We start from the raw sequence: 12,419 nt of genomic DNA, 5'->3' as shown, positions 1-12,419 counted from the left end.
TAGAAGTATGAATAAGGAGATGGCAGGATGCCAAGGACAAACATTTCCTATGTCAAAACTCTGCACCGGGCCAGCCCCCTACATCCCAGAAAGAGGAAGGAAACTTTCTTCCTCCTTCTTTCCTGCACCCCACATGCAACCTCGCCTGCCTCCTCCCAACACTCCACCCCTAGGAATAGGTATGTCCCACAGAGTTTAAAAAAACAAAAACAACAACCTCCCCCCTCCCCAAAAAAACTGTCTTATTAGCTCATATTAATGGCTAATAACACAAGATCTTCCAGAATAAATCCCTTCTAGGGGTTTTTAACATTTTAAGAGAGGTTGACTCTTAAGCAGACTACAACTGCAATTGGTGGAATCTCCAATGTTATAATTAATGAAGTAGAAAAGCAAAGGTAGTATGGAGAGAAGAAAGTTGGGGGCAAAGCAGCCTCAGGCAGACTGAAAGCCATCTCTCCTACACTACCCTTTTTCCAGTTGCTACTTCTACTACTTTTAACTCAAGGTTTTTCTTAAAAGTCCAACTTATTTGACAGTGGCTCAAATGGATAATGAAGACACCACCTACCTTTCAGGGTTGTTGAAAAATTAAATGTCAGTCAACCATTTAACAACGCATGGCAATGACCATGTAGCACATCAGCTCTGACTCAGGGCTTTTTTTCTTGGATTGAACATTCTACCCCATGAGAATGGAACAGCAAGATTTACTCTCTCCCGCATAAGGTGATGTTTTGTCCCAGATCATTCACAGTATAGGTAGCTTCCTTTTTTGATCAAATATTCTCAACATAAAAGATGTAATCAGGGAAAATTTGCAAAAGAAGAAACATAGCATACAAAAATGAGAAATGTATTTGATGCCTCATTAGTTATCAAATAAATATAGAACCATGAGAGTGCATTTTATAACAATACAAAATGTTTTTACTTTTCTTTCTAGCACCTCCCAATTCAAACAACAAAATGTTTCCAGACAATATATATTCAAACTAAAGTACAGTAAGCCTTGGCCCTTAGCATATTTTTGCTGTCACTGTAAACTAATCAACTCTCTTAGAAAACAAGTAAGGAACATTGATCAATAGATACCAAAAAATATAAACGTTTAAAACATTTGACCCTAAAATTATGTTTCTGAAAATCTACCTTGAGAAAAAAGTTCAAAAAATGGAATAAGATACGTAAATGACTTTTACTTTAGCATTACTTATGAGAGTAGAAAAAAAAACAGAACCAACTAAAGATCTAACAATATGGCAACAATTAAGTAAAATATGATAAATCCACATGATGAAATGTTATAATCAGTAATAATAAAGACTAATAGTGGCTTTAAAAATAACTAACATTTCTAAAGTATTTGCTATAACAAACAATCCTATTATAAAATTAAATTGACTTGGCACACAGCTTTAACCTATCATCATATTAGAACAACTTAATGGACAACAAGCTCCTCTGATGTTGACACAAACAGAACGAACTAGTGAACACTTCCACACCAAGTATTTTTAACACATAGTGGACAGAGTAAAGAAAGTGTTCTATTGATTTTTTAATGACAGCTTGGCTCCTGCCCTTGCATCCATCCTTCACTCCTACAGCTGGCAGCACTGGATCTGGATCCCATCCTGTCTCTAGTCAGAGAAGACACATATTCATTAACATGCTAAACTATAATAAACCCTTACAATGCAATACTCATCAATAAACAGGGACGACTACTGAAATACACAACAGCATAGATGACTCTCACAAATATGTTATGAGGAAGAAGTCAGCCTTAAAAGAAATACATTCTGTATGATTCTATTTATATGAAGTTCAAGAACAGGGAAAACTAATCTATTATAATAGAAATGACATCAGTGGTTGCCTGGAAAGGGAGTGGGAGATTTATTGGGAAGAGACCTGAGGTTATAAATGCTCAATACCTTGATTTGGGTGTGGATTAATAGATGTGTACATTTGTTATAACTTAGCAAACTGTACAGTTAAGATCTACGGTATGTAAATTATATCCCACTAGGGGAAAAACAATCAAGTACAGTCAACTCTCCATGGGATTCAACCAATCTCAGATCAAAAATATTCAGGAAAAATAGTGCATCTGTACTGATTATGTACAGACTTTTTTCCTGTCATTATGCCCTAAACCATACCATATTAATGATTATTTACATAGCATTTACATTGTATTAGGTATTGTACATAAACTAGAGATGATTTAAAGTACACAGGAGGGGCCGAGCATAGTGCCTCACATCTGTAATCCCAGCACTTTGGGAGGCTGAGGCAGGTGGATCACCTGAGGTCAGGAATTTGAGACCAGCCTGGCCAACATGGTGAAACCTGTCTCTACTAAAAATACAAAAAGTAGGCCGGGCACGGTGGCTCACGCTTGTAATCCCAGCACTTTGGGAGGCCGAGGCGGGCAGATCACGAGGTCAGGAGATCGAGACCACGGTGAAACCCCATCTCTATTAAAAATACAAAAAATTAGCCGGGTGTGGTGGCGGGAGCCTGTAGTCCCAGCTACTCGGAGAGGCTGAGGCAGGAGAATGGCATGAACCCAGGAGGCGGAGCTTGCAGTGAGCTGAGATTGCGCCACTGCACTCCAGCCTGGGCGACAGAGTGAGACTCTGTCTCAAAAAAAAAAAAAAAAAAATACAAAAAGTAGTCAGGCATGGTGGCGGGTGCCTGTAATCCCAACTACTCAGGAGGCTGGGGCAAAAGAATCACCTGAACCCAGGTGGAGGCAGAGGTTGCAGTGAGCCGAGATCGTGCCACTGCATTCCAGCCTGGGCAACAGAGCGAGACTCCGTCTCAAAAAAATAAATAAATAAAAAAGTATACAGGAGGATGTGCATGCGTTATATGCAAATATTAATACTATGTATGCCACTTTAAGTCAGGGACTAGAGCATGCTTAGATTTTGGTACCCAAGGGAAGTTATGGAACCAACCTCCCACGGATACTGAGGGACAACTGTACTTTAAATCCATACTAATAGATTAACCAGAGGTCAACAGACAGCATTTATAAGCCATGAAATAAATTTTCAAATAGAAAATAATAATCCTACCTGATAGAATCCAAAATAAGAGGCAACCCCGCAAAAATGCATTTACATGACCAAATTGCTACACTAGCATTGATAAACTTATTTTAAAGCAGTAGCTTGTGCATCCGTGTCAGTGATATAGCTATATTCTATTTTCACAAGAAATAGTTTTCAATTAGCAATAATCATGCCCCAGATAAACTTCATTGGCTACGATACTGCCATTGTACAAAGCTAGAAATAAAGTTTTCATAAATTATATAGCTTAAGAAAAGGCACAATATACTTAAACCAGGTTATCAGAAGCACATTAATTTTACTAACCTAACAATGAGATTAAGACATTAAGGTCCAAGAGGTAATAATATTTTTAAGACTATATGTCAATAATGCTAGGGTTTATAAAACCTTTGGCTGGTGTCAAACCAAACATGCCAGAACCACATATAATTTAACAGCTCTAGACTGTGACCACCTGGACTGGATTGGAGAGGCATACCCTGAACACTGGCAACTAGCCTGATACAAATGTGCTATCCCACACACAGGCTCCATACCTAAACAACATCACAAATCAAGAAAAAAAAATCCACTTTGAACTGGGTTTATTTCTAATAAGGACTTTGACTTGTTTCTATTTTTCTTGTTCTAGTTCAAATTACAAAGATGCTGTTATAACATGCTAAATCACAATCAAGATGGAGTCATTTTTTGTTCATCAAGATAAATGCTTTTATGTACCACATGAAACTACTTCAGACATGAATCCCAAAATGATTCAGCTGTGGAGACATCTTCAAGGACCATATATTTTAATAATACAAAGCCACAAGTAACTCAATTACTAACGCTTCTAGAGTACCTAGCCTTGCTCCGAACAATAAATTTTTTTAGAACCACTTTGAGTTCCATATCCATCTGGTTTTATAAGATGCTCTTATACTAAGGTTTCTAGGTTTTCTCAAACTAGCTGACCTCAATGGCCTTTCCATATTAAATTTTAAATATGACTGTTTTATTCTATATTCTTATATTGAATAAAAATAATTTAACTAGAATGGAGAATGGATGTTCTAGTTGGTCTAATGTTTTGATTAAAACTATGAGGATTACCAAATTCAGACTTAAAATATAATAAAATACAATTAACATCAAAGCTCAAATGGTAAATAATTTAAATTTTTATGCCTCTGGATAATAATAAATTAGTACTAACCAGGTAAAGTGATAAAATATCAAGGTAACTGATTTCTGGGTGCTAGAATGTCAGATAAATGATATAAGTACCCATGGTTATATCATAAACAACCACTAATCCTGAAGGTTTGATTCAGGAATTTATGTTTTTTTTTTTTTTAAGTTTCAACCTGTGTTTTCCAAGCACATCATCTGCCAAACCCTTTTACTCACAAAGGACTTCTATCTCATAAGAGAAAGAAAACAGAAATGGAAAAGCAATAAGCCCTCCATAGACACTGCTGGGAGATACATAACTTCTTCTCTAACCACTACATGTCAAACCAATGGAACAGGTGATTCTAAATCAAAGATTTAGCATGGTACTACAATCACCCGACTGTGGACTCCATGCCAACTCAAATGCACAAGAGGGAGAGAACTCTATAGCAAATTAGGGACATTTTTTATATGACCTGATTCAGAATATAAAGAGGGAACGAAAAGTCATATGAGCTATTTTCTACCCAGTGATCCCAAATAATGTTAATGAGTTGTTCTTTTTCTTGGTCTTAAGTCTTTTTATTCCTGCCCATCTCTTATTTCTGCTCAACACTTATAGAGCATTTAGATATTTTTGCAAGCTTTAACTGGTATATTTTTACACCATTTCAATGCAGTGGCAAAGCACTGTTGGCCTCATTTAATAGCTGAGAAACAGAAAGGTTAATATCTTACTCAAGGCTCTTCTTGAAGTCAGTAATAAATTCAAGATTTGAGCTCTGAATTTTAGTACAATAATTAGCCAAAGTCCACTGGGCCATGAAGTTTACTAGCAGAAAGGCAATCTAAGGGTTCCTTATTATTTTCTGAGTTGTTCCACATTAATGTAAATATGCCGCATTATATGTGTAATTCAAATGATTTTACCTTGAGGATTTATTAACAATATTTTAAAAAACTGCTCAGTAGATGTTTCTGTTCACCTTGAAGATGAACTTTCCACAGAACTCCTTGCTATTTGGCAACTTCTAGATGTGTGGCTACGAATGAAGCATGGTCATCCATTCAAAATGGGTGGAGGGCAGTGTTGGAGGAGCAGATCTGGAACATGACTGTAACAAAGCTCAAAACATAATAAAATATATAGTGATAGTCTCTGTCCGAACAAACTATTTTTTTTTTTTTTGAGATGGAGTCTTGCTCTGTTGCCTAGGCTGGAGTGCAGTGGAGTGATCTCGGCTTGCTGCAAACTCTGCCTCCTGGGTTCATGCCATTCTCCTGCCTCAGCCTCCCTAGTAGCTGGGACTACAGGCACCTGCCACCACACCCGGCTAATGTTTTGTATTTTTAGTAGAGACGGGGTTTCACCGTGTTAGCCAGGATGGTCTCAATCTCCTGACCTCATGATCCACCCACCTTGGCCTCCCAAAGTGCTGGGATTACAGGCGTGAGCCACCGTACCTGGCCAGAGGAAACTATTTTTAACATGAGGTTTAAAATGGTCCACATTATTAAATCTCCACAAGGAGATGAATAAGAATTAAAAATACCAGGGCACTCTGCCCTCTAGTTGAGAATCTCTGTGTCAATGAACCACTGTGTCTGCTGGAGTTTGGCACATCCTCAAGTGCTTGGGGACAGAAAAAGACAACTACCAGATTACAAAAAAATTCAGAAATGGGTTATCCAAAGAGCAATTATTTGTCAGAGTTTTCCCAGTACCATGAAAGATAGGGAGACACTGGATTTCACAGTATGTAATCAATACTCAAATCACCAGAAAGGTATGTTTTGCAGTGGGATGCCAGTTTAGTAGGACTTTCCACTATCCCTTTGAAGTAAATTCCCTTTCCTTGTGATTCCCTGCTCACCAAATGAGGCTCTGATTACTAATTCTATCACTTAGGTATCCAGATCCTGAGAATGATGCACACCGGATAATGTAAACACAGTCCCTAGAAACACCTGTTACCCCACTGAAAATTAGTTTAAGATCATTATGGTTCATGTATTAGTGTTCTGATTTTGGCTAGTCTGAGCTATTTCACAAAAGTCTGATCAATTCTGAAGGAGCTAACAAAATAGTTTCTAGACCTGCAAAGCCAAGAAATAGACTGGGCAAGTGATGTCTAACCCCCACTGTGACGTCACCTTCATTGCTCACCATCTCAAGCAGGTCCATCTGAATCTCTGTGCCCTGTTCCAGGAGCTGCACCACGAGCCAGCATAGAAAACAAAGTATACTTTCTGGATTACCACTGAGTACCTATGTCTTCCTGATATCTAAGTAGTCAACATCTATTAGTCATCTATTGGGCATTTCCATGCTAAAGAATACAGTCTAGAAAAATAAAATATATACACAAATAACATAAAAATCACTGTATTTATGCATAATCAATAACATATATTCAGTCACATCTCTACTATTTATGGATCTTTTCTTTCTCACACTCCAAGTAACTTACAGCTGAATTTTCCAATTCTTTTGACCACACTGCATAGTAAGACTTTTTACCTCACAACCTAGAACTCAAAGTTTCACAAAACATGCAGACTTGCTAGGATCTGCTATTTTCTTCTGAAACAGACCTTCGGCTTGAATAGCATTTCCTACTCTTGTCTCTAATTTTTCTCTTAAATGCTAATAACAACCTACTAAGTTTATTTCTTGACCCATTAGTTGATCGTCATCCACACCTGAAAAACAAAAATGCTGCTTTAAGGCCTAGAGATGCAGCTCCCCATTGCTACTTCCTTTCTCCTTTCTCCAAAAACCCCTGCTCCTTGGAAGCACATGTCTACTCACCTTCCTCACTGGGACTATCTAACAACACCTCGGTCACTCCAACTCATTTACAGATGATTTTTTTTACTTGGCCAACTTCGTCTAATATACTAAGATGGAACAGGTGGTTCTAAATCAAAGATTAAGTATGGTACTACAATCACCCCAGAGTGTTGTCGTCACACTAACTCAAACACACGAGAGAGAGAACTTTTTAAAACCTAAATCACCATTCTCTCCACCACAACTTCTGACAATTTTTGACGACATAAACATCCAAATAGAACATCTCAGTTTCCTGAGTTCCAACTACCACTTCCTCCTCCACTCTCTCAACTACGCACTCATGTAGTCTTGTTCTAGACTTTCTTATTCCAGAATAATTTTTAAAACATGGTGTAGAGCCAATCACCCAGCCAACCTCAGCCTGGATTAGTTGATCCTCAGCCAACCTGCAAATCCATAAGAATAAATGATTTTTTATTAAGCCACTGAGTTTCGGCATACTTTGTTTTGTGGCATTTTTGTGGCAATAGCTAACTAACACATTCATCATCTCTATACTAAGTATAAGTGGTTTAACATGGCTGAAGAAAATCATGCAACCATTCTACCTGATATTTATGACTGCAAATCTCAAATGAGCTCCCAATATGGCCTGACAATTCGACTACACTTCACTAGTAAATTCACCTTCATCCTTTGCAAGACAATGATTTATCATCTTTAGTTCAAATCTCTAGCATCCCTTTTCCTCATCTTCCTTTTGGCTGATTACTTGCCACAGCCTTTATAATTATATGCAAGCTGATAAAATACCTACCTTTCCACCATCCAAGCCACTAACTTGTATCTGACAACACAGTCTGCCTTCTCTCTGGTTAACAGAGAAGTTTTCCTGCTCCCATCTAAGGTAAACCCCTTCATTTTGTTTTAGATGCCAACCTCTCTCACTTTTGCAATTATACCCTTTGTTTCTTTCTCCCCTTTATCACATCAACTTTTGCTTTTCTACTAGGTTATTCTAATTAACTAAAAACTTGCTTTAAAATATTACCCATCAAAAAACAAAACAAAACAAATAAACAAAAAAAAACACCCTTAAACTCATCATCCCCTTCAGCCAGCACATTCTCTCCCCTTTCATAGCAAAAGGCATCGAAAGAACTTTCGGTACTCTCTGAGTCCACTTATTCTTAGTCCACTCCAAACCAGTTTTCATTCTCACCATCACCTCTAAATAGCTTTTCCTAAGGTCACTAATGACCAGTGTGACCATATAATTTATCATCCACACTGGAACATTTCTGAGTAAAATAAACACTAATCAGACAAGACACCAGATTAACAGGCACAAAATAGGACTGTCTCAGGCAAATGAATGTAATGACATCTACACTGATATGGCTCAATTCACTTTCTTGACCTATCAAGAACATCTGACACAGCCAAGCACTGTCTCCGTAAAGCACTTTCTTCTCTAGAACTAGCATTCTGTGACACCACATACACCTGCTTTTCCTCCTACATCACCAGTACTCCATCTCCCTCATCTGCTCATCTAAAATCTGGAATGCCCCAGATTATGTCTTTGGCTTGCTTGCTTTCTCTGTCTACACTACCTCTTAAAGTGACCTCATCCACTTCAATATGCCACCAATATGCCAAATCTACCTCCCTAACCTGACCCCTTCCCATCACAGAACCAACCTATTCAGCATCTCCACTTGTAAGTCCAACTGGTAAAAGTTAACATAACCAAAATAGAACCATTAATTCCCACCATCCCGAAAATATGTCCCCATCCCATGTCTTCACCATCTCAGACAATAGCACTATAATCCACCCAGTTGCTCAGGCCAAAAACGCAGGAGCCATTCTTGATCATTCTCCTTCCTCCATCCGTCATGCAAATCCATTAGTAAATTCCATTGGCCCTACCTCCAAATATCCCCCAAATCTATTGTTCACCATCTCATGCCAACAACCCAGGCCCAAGCCACTAGTCTCTCACTTAGCCTACCCCAACAGGTATCTAAAGGGCCTCCAACTTCTTCTACTGCCCCCACAGTCCATCCTCCACCTAGCAGATGGGAAAGGGGAACAATCTGTCTAAAGCATGAATTCCCTGCCCAAACTACAACTGGAACAAAATCAAACCTCCTTATCATAGTCTACAAACCTACTTTGGCCCTATTTACCTTTCTAATCTAATCTCGTCTTCCTCCACTCTCTCATCATTTACTCTCCTCAAATAATAATTGTCCTTTTCTTTCTGGCCCATAGAACATGCCAAACTTATTCACATCTCAGGTCCTTTGCTCTTTCTGCTTGGAATGTTCTCTGCCTTTACTTTTACATCACTCCCTTCTCTTCATTCAAGTCTCTGTTCACATGACTCCTCCCCAGAAAATAATGTAAAATTTACCTGTTTCTCTATCTATGGGTATATTATTTGTCTCGTCCCTACCCCTCCTCTACAATGTAAAGCCTTTCAAGACAGGGACCTTATCTATCCTGCTTGACATTGTAACACCAATGGTTGGAACAGTGTCTGGCATAGAATACATACCCCATAAATATTTAGTAAACTATTGATTGAAAGATGGAATTCATCAGGATCAATACTGGCAGTGAAAAAAACAGGTAACCTCAACAGCTTAGATACAGGGAAGGGAAAGGGCAAGCCATGTATAAAAAGCAGTAAAGTGGTTCTTCATCCATACCTGATCTGGCCTGATCCAGCTACAGGTCTTAAAAATCTTAGATCTTCAAGTGCAGTTCAATTCGGTCCTAAACTAATCCTGACCAATACCACAAAGCTTATTGGGCACCGTGTCAGTGTTTACAGTCTGGCGTTAATCTTGCTGCCCTAAACATGATGTGCTCCCCCAAGTACCCTCATGCTTGCCAAGCCACAGCGTGACTCCTAATGCCCCACATAACAAGCCCCAGATCCTGGGTTTGCTGCCCAGTTTCCTATGGGAATGCAGACCCTCCACAATCTCAAACTTACTTGATTGTGGTCATTACAATTGCCCAGCCCTTACCAAGTCTCTTTCTAGACAAGCCAGAAATATAAGAGCTGTAGGCTTGAGTGTTCACCCAGGGCAGCTCTTCCTGGATAAAGGCACTGCCATCAGCCTAAGAGTATATGCCACCACCACTACCAACACCACAAAAGTCCTGCTGCCAGGATCTCTGCAGCATCTCATTCAGACCTGAATCTGTAACTCACCTCTAAACATTTCAGTTTGGACTGCATGCTACCCTCATTTTTTTTGTTGTTGTTGTTATTTTGAGATGGAATCTCACTCTGCTGCCCAGGCTGGAGTGCAGTGGTGCGATCTTGGTTTACTGCAACCTCCGCCTCCCGGGTTCAAGCGATTCTCCTGCCTCAGCATCACGAGTAGCTGGGACCACAAGTGTGCACCACCACGCCTGGCTAACTTTTGTAATTTTAGTAGAGATGAGGTTTCACCATGTTGGGCAGGCTGGCCTTGAACTCCTGAGCTCAGGTGATCCACCTCCCTTGGCATCCCTCCCAAAGTGCTGGGATTACAGGCGTGAGCCACTGTGCACAGCCTACCCTCAGTTTCAAAATTATTTTTTGAAAATGTCAAAAAAACACACACACACAAACACAAACACAAAAAAAATACTTGTTGAGTGCTTGCTCCATCAGGTGAGTGCTCCTATGCCTAGCCCTATTCATCTCTGGCTCAAGCTCCAATGCCAATCAGAGGTTAAGCAACTTAGGCAAGGTCACATGGCATTTAAACAGCAAAGCCAAGATCCAAACCCAGTCTAAGTATAGACTCTATTCATTACGCTTTGTTCCCTGTTCATTTTTTTTTGTTGTTGTTTTTTTTTTTTTGTAGCACCAGGACCAAGTACTTATCAGATATTCTATCAATGACTGTTTAACTGATAGGGTATCTTAAATATTTTTAAGACAGATTTTTAAAACAAATCTCCACCTAATGAGAATTTCATTTCAATGTTTACCCACACAATATAGAAATACACAAAGCAAAAGCACTCTTCACCAAAATCCACTTTACCTACTCACCTGATGAACCAACTCTCTCCATGCCCTCAGTAAGTACACTCTACTGTGCTTGCACACGTCTGCTCCTCCAGCTGGGATGCATTTTACCAACTCATACATGTTGGATTTGCTCCCACATCTGTTTATGACACTTGCACTTATTGAAATTACACAATTTAAGTAAATGAATTCAATGAAATGTGAATGTAAAAAGAGCTCTTTCTATGAAAACTAAGTTGGCTGCTTTGAAGTGGCTTGATCAATGTGTTACTGGAAAAAAAATAAATGTTTTCAATCCAATTAGACACGGGAGGAATGAAAGAGAAACTGTGTAATTCAAAGAAGATTTTGCGTTGAGATTTCAAGTGTCTCAGTTCTTGCTGCACTTAAAGAAAAAAGCCTGGAAATTATAGTTGGTGCATGATTATGGTGTGGTTTGTGCAAAAAAGGACATGTGGCTCTCGAAACAGCTGACCATACTTAGCTTTTACAAACAAAGATTGGAATACAATTGTAAACTTACATGTTTGAGGTTAAAATATTGAGGGTACACACGTATTCTGTTTTGGTGACTTCTCTACTTTGGCAGGCTTTTTATTGATTAAGCCAACTTAAAGCTTTTTCAACTATGTCAACAGGCCTGGTACCATGTAACAAGCCCCTCCACGTGATGTCCTCCTTTTGGGAACATGCAGAGTAAAACACTATCTATACAGCATACTCCTAGCAGTTCTGGTTTGAAGCAAAACAACAACAACCTGCCCTATACTACCAATCAAATGGACACACTATGTTGAATTTTCTACTATACTGAGACTGTGTTAAACATTTAGTCTGTTTATTACCAATAATTGATTTTAGATGTCCCTTGAAAAACTCTCATTTAAATTTTGTTTCATTTCTAAAGAGACAGAAAGTTTCTGTCTCAAATAAGCCCAATTCATCCAACATATGTTTCAGGAACTTTTTAAAACCCATCCATTCAAAATTATCAGATGTTTCTCAAATTCTTCTAGATGATAACAGTTCTAATATAGAAAGATCTGTAGATGAGTACTTATAATATTAATTTAGGAATGAGAGCATTTACTTTCATGGGCACTGTTTATTAACAGCATTACCTTTGTTTTTAACACTTACATCAAGTGAAAAACTCTTACCTACTTTTAGGAAGCCAAAACAAATACCCAAAGGCAGAGAAGTCAAACTCATGTAACAAAACTACAAATTTAGCAATGAAGTAAATGCTTTAAGAAGTTCAAGATGCTTTAGGATTCTCCAAAAGTGTTAATTAACACATCTAATGACATAGCATATATCTTGAATAATT

General features: G+C 38.6%; 1 protein-coding gene and 1 pseudogene across 3 annotated transcripts in view; both read right to left on the bottom strand.

Annotated features, from left to right (window-relative positions):
• Positions 1 to 12,419, bottom strand: part of KLHL2 (kelch like family member 2) — a 113,300-nt gene that overhangs the window by 65,134 nt on the left and 35,747 nt on the right. The window lies entirely within an intron of this gene.
• On the bottom strand, positions 3,229 to 3,307 carry LOC116466259 (U4 spliceosomal RNA; annotated as a pseudogene).

The sequence above is a fragment of the Hylobates moloch genome, unplaced genomic scaffold (assembly GCF_009828535.3).
Source record: "Hylobates moloch isolate HMO894 unplaced genomic scaffold, HMol_V3 SCAFFOLD_3, whole genome shotgun sequence".
Taxonomy (NCBI): Eukaryota; Metazoa; Chordata; class Mammalia; order Primates; family Hylobatidae; genus Hylobates; species Hylobates moloch.
This window is presented reverse-complemented; position numbering and strand designations above follow the sequence as displayed.